Raw genomic sequence first — 6,255 nt, 5'->3', positions numbered from 1 at the left:
CGGTTGCTTATCTCTGGGAGGGTGCACATTGACGTCCTCCCAGAATCCCGCTCTCGTGCGCCCCCTGGGAACATCCGTGACCTGACCCAGCGCATCACGGATCACGGTAAACGGCCGCTGATCGCGGCCGTTTACCATGTGATCGCTCCGTCACATGATGGAGCGATCACATGTAAACAAACCAGCGTCATGCCATGACGCCGGTTCCTCTCTTCCCTCTGTGTACCGATCGGTACAGTGTGAGAGGAGAGGGGGAGGGATCAGATGGCAGCAGCGCTGTGGGCTGGATCTGTAGTGTCACTGCTCTGTGACAATTGCAGTAACATCCAGCCATCCATCCCTCCATGCTCAGCCATCCCTCCATGCTCAGCCATATTATAATACTCTGCAATACCCCGCAATACTCTGCAATACCCCGCAATACTCTGCAATACTTTGCACAGTGAAGATACATGTGATGAGTTCCCAGTATCCAGCAACTCTGTTGGGACCTCAGACCAAGAAAACTGCACTATATCCCAGGCTCCTTGTAAATCTTTATTGGAGATTTACTGAAACAAAATATTTTACTTGCAAAAGAGGTTACGGCTTCACTTCAGATATACTGTTTGACCGACCACCGCAGACAAGATCTAAGGCAGCTGCCCATCAGATATTCATCCAGGCGTGTCTGACCCCCTGTAATTAAGGGGTCCATCCTTTCCGGTAAGCGTACCCATACGATTTTGTATATGACATCTGAGACGCAGGAAAAGGGGACCAGTCTGTTTGTGTCAAGAAAAATTTAATATATGTCTTGCTAGATGGACTTTTTATTTAATGCTTTTATTTAATGCTTTTAACAGTTTGCGCTGCACTTTCATTTGTTTAGTTAAATACTCTGCAATACCCTGCAATACTCTGAAATACCTCGCAATACCCCACAATACTCTGCAATACCCTGCAATACCCCACAAATCTCTGCAATACCCTGCAATACTACACAATACTCTGCAATACTCTGCAATACCCTGCAATACCCCGCAATACTCTGCAATACTCTGCAATACTCTGCCATACCCTCCAATACCCTGCCATACTCTGCAATACCGTGCCATACTCTGCAATACCCTGCAATACCCTGCCATACCCTGCAAAACCCCACAATACCCTGCCATACTCTGCAATACCCAGCCATATTCTGCAATACCCAGCCATATTCTGCAATACCCAGCCATACTCTGCAATACTTTGTGATACCCAGCCATACTCTGCCATACCCAGTCATACTCGGTGATACCCTGCAATACCCTGCCATACTCAGCCATACCCAGCCATGCGGGCCATACTCTGCCATGCTCAGCCATACTCTGCCATGCTCAGCCATACTCTGCCATGCTCAGCCATACTCTGCCATGCTCTGCCATGCTCAGCCATACTCTGCCATGCTCAGCCATACTCGGCTATACTCTGCCATACTCTGCCATACTCGTCCTCTGTATGTCGTCAGGCTGTGGAAGTCTCACACATGTGGTATCCCCGTACTCAGGAGGAGTAGGAGAATCTATTTTGGGGTGTCATGTTTGGTATGTACATGCTATGTGTTAGAAATATTGTATAAATGGACAACTTTGTGTTAAAAAAAAATGCGTTTTAACCACTTCCCGCCCGCCAGCCGTCATACGACGTCCCTTGACGTTGTGCAGGGATATCTGAATGATGCCTGCAGTTACAGGCATCATTAAGATATCAGCTTTTTCAGCCGGCGATTCCCTACACCATAAGAATGATCATAGCAGCTGTTCCACTGCTTGATTGTTCTTATGGGAGGCGAGAGGGGACAACCCCCTCCCGCGCCCCTCTCCGGTGCTTCTACCGACTCACCACTATGATCGAAGCCAGGATCGTTTTTTTTTTTTTTTATTCAGGCTTCCCAGCCTAGAGGTGAGATGTGAGGTCTTATTCACCCCATATCTCACTGTAAAGAGGACCTGTCATGCCATATTCCTATTACAAGGGATGTTTACATTCCTTGTAATAGGAATAAAAGTGACCAAAAAATGTATTTTTTGAAAAAAGCTTCAACTAAAATAAATAAAGTAAATGAACAATAAAAAAAAAAAAAAAAAAATTAAAGCGCCCCTGTCCCCTTGTGCTCGCATGCAGAAGCGAGCGCATACGTAAGTCCCGCCCACATATGAAAACGGTGTTCAAACCACACATGTGAGGTATCGCTGCGATCGGTAGAGCGAGAGCAATAATTTTGACCCTAGACCCCCTCTGTAACTCAAAACATGTAACCAGTAAAAAATTTTAAAACGTCACCTATGGGGATTTTTAAGTAGCAAAGTTTGGCGCCATTCCACAAGTGTGTGCAATTTGGAAGGGTGACATGTCAGCTATTTACTCGGCATAACTTCATCTTTCACATTATGGAAAAACTAAACTAAAAGCTAACTTTACCGTTTTGTTTTTTTTTAAAGCACAAAACTGTTTTTTTTCCAAAAAAAGGGCGTCGAAAAATTGCTGCGCAAATACAGTGCAAGATAAAAAGTTGCAACGACTGCCATTGTATTCTCTAGGGTCTTTGCTTAAAAAAACATATATAATGTTTTGGGGTTCTATGTAATTTTCTAGCAAATAAATGATGATTTTTACATGTAGGAGAGAAATGTCAGAATTGGCCTGGGTGCTCCAGAATGCCTGAAGGTGCTCCCTACATGTTGGGCCTCTGTATGTGGCCACGCTGTGCAAAAGTCTCACACATGTGGTATCGCCATACTCGGGAGTAATAGCAGAATGTGTTTTGGGGTGTAATTTGTGGTATGCATATGCTGTGTGTGAGAATATGAATTTTGTGAAAAAAAAAGAAAAAAGAAATCTTGATTTTGCAAAGAATTGTGGGAAAAAATGACAACTTCAAAAAACTCACCATGCATCTTTCTAAATACCTTGGAATGTCTTCTTTCCAAAAAGGGGTCATTTGGGGGTATTTGTACTTTTCTGGCATGTTAGGGTCTCAAGAATTTAGCCGTCAGTACTCTATAACTTTCACAAAGACCAAATAATATACACGGATTTGGGTTATTTTTACCAAAGATATGTAGCGGTATAAATTTTGGCTAAAATATATTAAGAAAATTTACTAATTTGCTAAATTGTATAACAGAAACTAAGAAAAATGCATTTTTTTTTTTTACAGAATTTCTGGTCTTTTTTCTTTTATAGCGCAAAAAATAAAGAACCCAGCGGTGATTAAGTACCACCAAAAGAAAGCTCTATTTGTGTGAAAAAAGGACAAAAATTTCTGTGTTGCATGACTGAGTACTTGTCATTCAAAATGTGAGAGCACTGAAAGCTGAAAATTGGTCTGGTTATTAAGCTGGTTTAAATGCCCAGTGGTCAAGTGGTTAAGAGTCTGCGGGATATCATCAGTATTAACACATAAAATGGTAACCCTTAATTCTCTAAGATACACAGCGTTTTGCTACCTACATGACATTCAGTAAGGGTTTACACCTACTTGAACAGACCTGCCATTATCTACAAGTCCTACACTAATCTCTTCCTGTGCATTTAATCAACAGCACACCTTATACTTTCTCTAACACAGATAAAGCACAATGCCAATATGGCTGCTGTGACTTCACCCTTTTATAATGAGGAGCTAGCTCATCCAAAATTATTGGCCCTCTAAATCAGAAAACCTAAGTACAAGGGCTGGACCGTGCATTATGATTAAAAAGAATTTGATGTGGCAATTTTCCATAATAATTAGCTGGGACCACAAATTTAGAACATTTGAACAGCTGCAGACCCAAACCTCATCTCTATTGTTCATTTTGGATGTTGACTATATATCGATATAGCAGCAGTTCTCCAGTACTCTGTCTCCGGATGCCAACACAGAAAACACAGTATAAATATTTCACATGTGGTTCACTAGTGCCTACTAAACACTGAATTTGTTTGCAAAGTCTCTGCCAGTTTTGCTGTGCTCAGGGCTTTCTGGTTAAGATGTTTTTTTGCCAACTCTTGAAAAACGATCCTGATTAGTACTGTGGGAGATGTGTTTTAGGGAATTAACTCTGCATATTTATCATCTGGCCAATCCCTGAAGAGTTCAATCCAAATGGGGAATTTCTAAATAAACATGCAGAAAGGGTCTTTGATTTGTGATACAGAAGATAGTCAAAGGAAATAGTCACATGCTTCCGAATGAACAGAGGCTTAGCCTTCAGATAAATTATGGTACAACAAATGGTAGTGGCCATACGGAAGCATCTGACTAAATCACCAAAAAGGCTACACATGAAATCAAAAAGCTTGCCACCTTGTTCTCCCAAAGAATCTGGGGTGGATTCTTTTTTAAACCCTCTGATGCACCTCCTGGGGTTGTCCAAGCCGAATACGGCCAAACTTGCTACCAAGCTGATAAACCACGTTGGTAAACAATCAACCAACCTCTTCAGGAGATCTTTAAAACGTTCCTAATGTCTATACAGGCAGTCCCTGAGTTACGAACGACTTGTACTTACAAACAGAGGGGCAGCAAAACAAACGTTACAGGGGTGTTAACCCTTCCCTATGCTATCCCTATGCTATCCAAAAAACATATTACTTTTTTTGCTGGAGTTACACTTAAAAAAATTAAAAAATGTACCTGTTCCAACTTACATACAAATTCAACTTATAAACAAGCCTAAAGAACCTATCTTGTTTGTAACCCAGGGACTGTCTGTAATATGGAATACTTGAATCGGCTCAACACTATTTCTAAATTCAATAAAATATGGTGCTCCTTCCATCTAATAGACCCGCTCTTAAACTATATTTGGCAATGTACCTGTGACAGACCTAGCCGATAAAGAGGCTTTTGGAGAGGACTGAATGCAAGCCTCTTGCCTACCGACTATGGGTCCTGGCATTTGAGGAAGCTACAAGCATTTAGGAAGATACTCTGTTATGTAATGCAAAAGGACATTATTAAGGAGGCCATGATGGTCTCTGCATGCTTGGGACTCATATAGCAGATGTATGTGAAAGGAATGCTGATTAAAGAGATCTGGAAAGCCCTGGATCTCCTGTTGTTTTCTTCTAACCCATTGTTGTTTGTGCTAATTAACCTTGCTATTGTATAGGGGAAAATAGAAAATGTGGAGAAATGGGACTTTGAAGGTGCAATAGGTAACACACAAATTATATAAAAATTCACATTTTATTTAGAAAAATTGGTAAAAACATGTTAGTAAAAAAGAGTTTACATTCAATGTAATAATACAGTTTTTAATAGTGCAACCGAAGGATTTATTTCTCAACATGTTTCATAACATGCCGTGGCTTCTTCAGGAGAATAATGTTTATCAGGCACTAAAGAGAGTAATGGCTCCTAAATAGGTAGAACAGGATGATCAGATGATCCATTGGCTGGGCCCGCCTCTTGATTTATGTGGTTCAAATACTAGAGTTTATATTCAATTTTTTGAAAGATCTATATACAGGTAAATATATCCCTTTGACTGCAGTATTGCATTGGGCAGATCAGATATTGGTATCACTCTTTATTTGTATTTTGACTGACTGTTTGTTTCATATCTTGTTTGTTTATTTTGTAATTTCTATATTACTCTCTTTAGTGCCTGATAAACATTATTCTCCTGAAGAAGCCACGGCATGTGGTGAAACATGTTGAGAAATAAATCCTTCGGTTGCACTATTAAAAACTGTATTGTTACATTGAATGTAAACTCTTTTTTACCAATTTTTCTAAATACAATGTGAATTTTTATATAATTTGTGTGTTACCTATTGCACCTTCAAAGTCTCATTTCTCCACATTTTCTATATTTCATTATTTAAGGGATGTGGTTCCAACATATGTGCTAGATGCAAGGCAATTATTTACATTTCTCCTATTGTATAGGGGAGTTCTGTGTTGATTTATGATAATGTTGATTGAGTCTTCTGAGCTAACAGACGGCAAGTCTGTCCTAAAGGTCATGTCTCTTAGTCACCTAGGCTGTCTAAAGGATTAGATAATTGCTCATGTTAATTAGGTTTCTGGTTACAATTTGTATTGTCAACAAGCTGTATATATTTGTGTGAGATCTCAAATAAAAGGCTCTTCCTGATGTACTCCAAGACTGGTGTGGTCTGATGTTTTACCCTACACTGAGCTATGACTAGCGAATTGGAAAGCTTAGGGGTCTTGGATTGTTTGGTACCGGACAAAGGAAACATTTACTGTGGACATCTTGAGTACGGGGGTCCGTCACA

This window comes from Aquarana catesbeiana, linkage group LG01, assembly GCF_042186555.1.
Source record: "Aquarana catesbeiana isolate 2022-GZ linkage group LG01, ASM4218655v1, whole genome shotgun sequence".
NCBI lineage: Eukaryota > Metazoa > Chordata > Amphibia > Anura > Ranidae > Aquarana > Aquarana catesbeiana.
Note: the sequence above shows the minus strand (reverse complement) of the source record.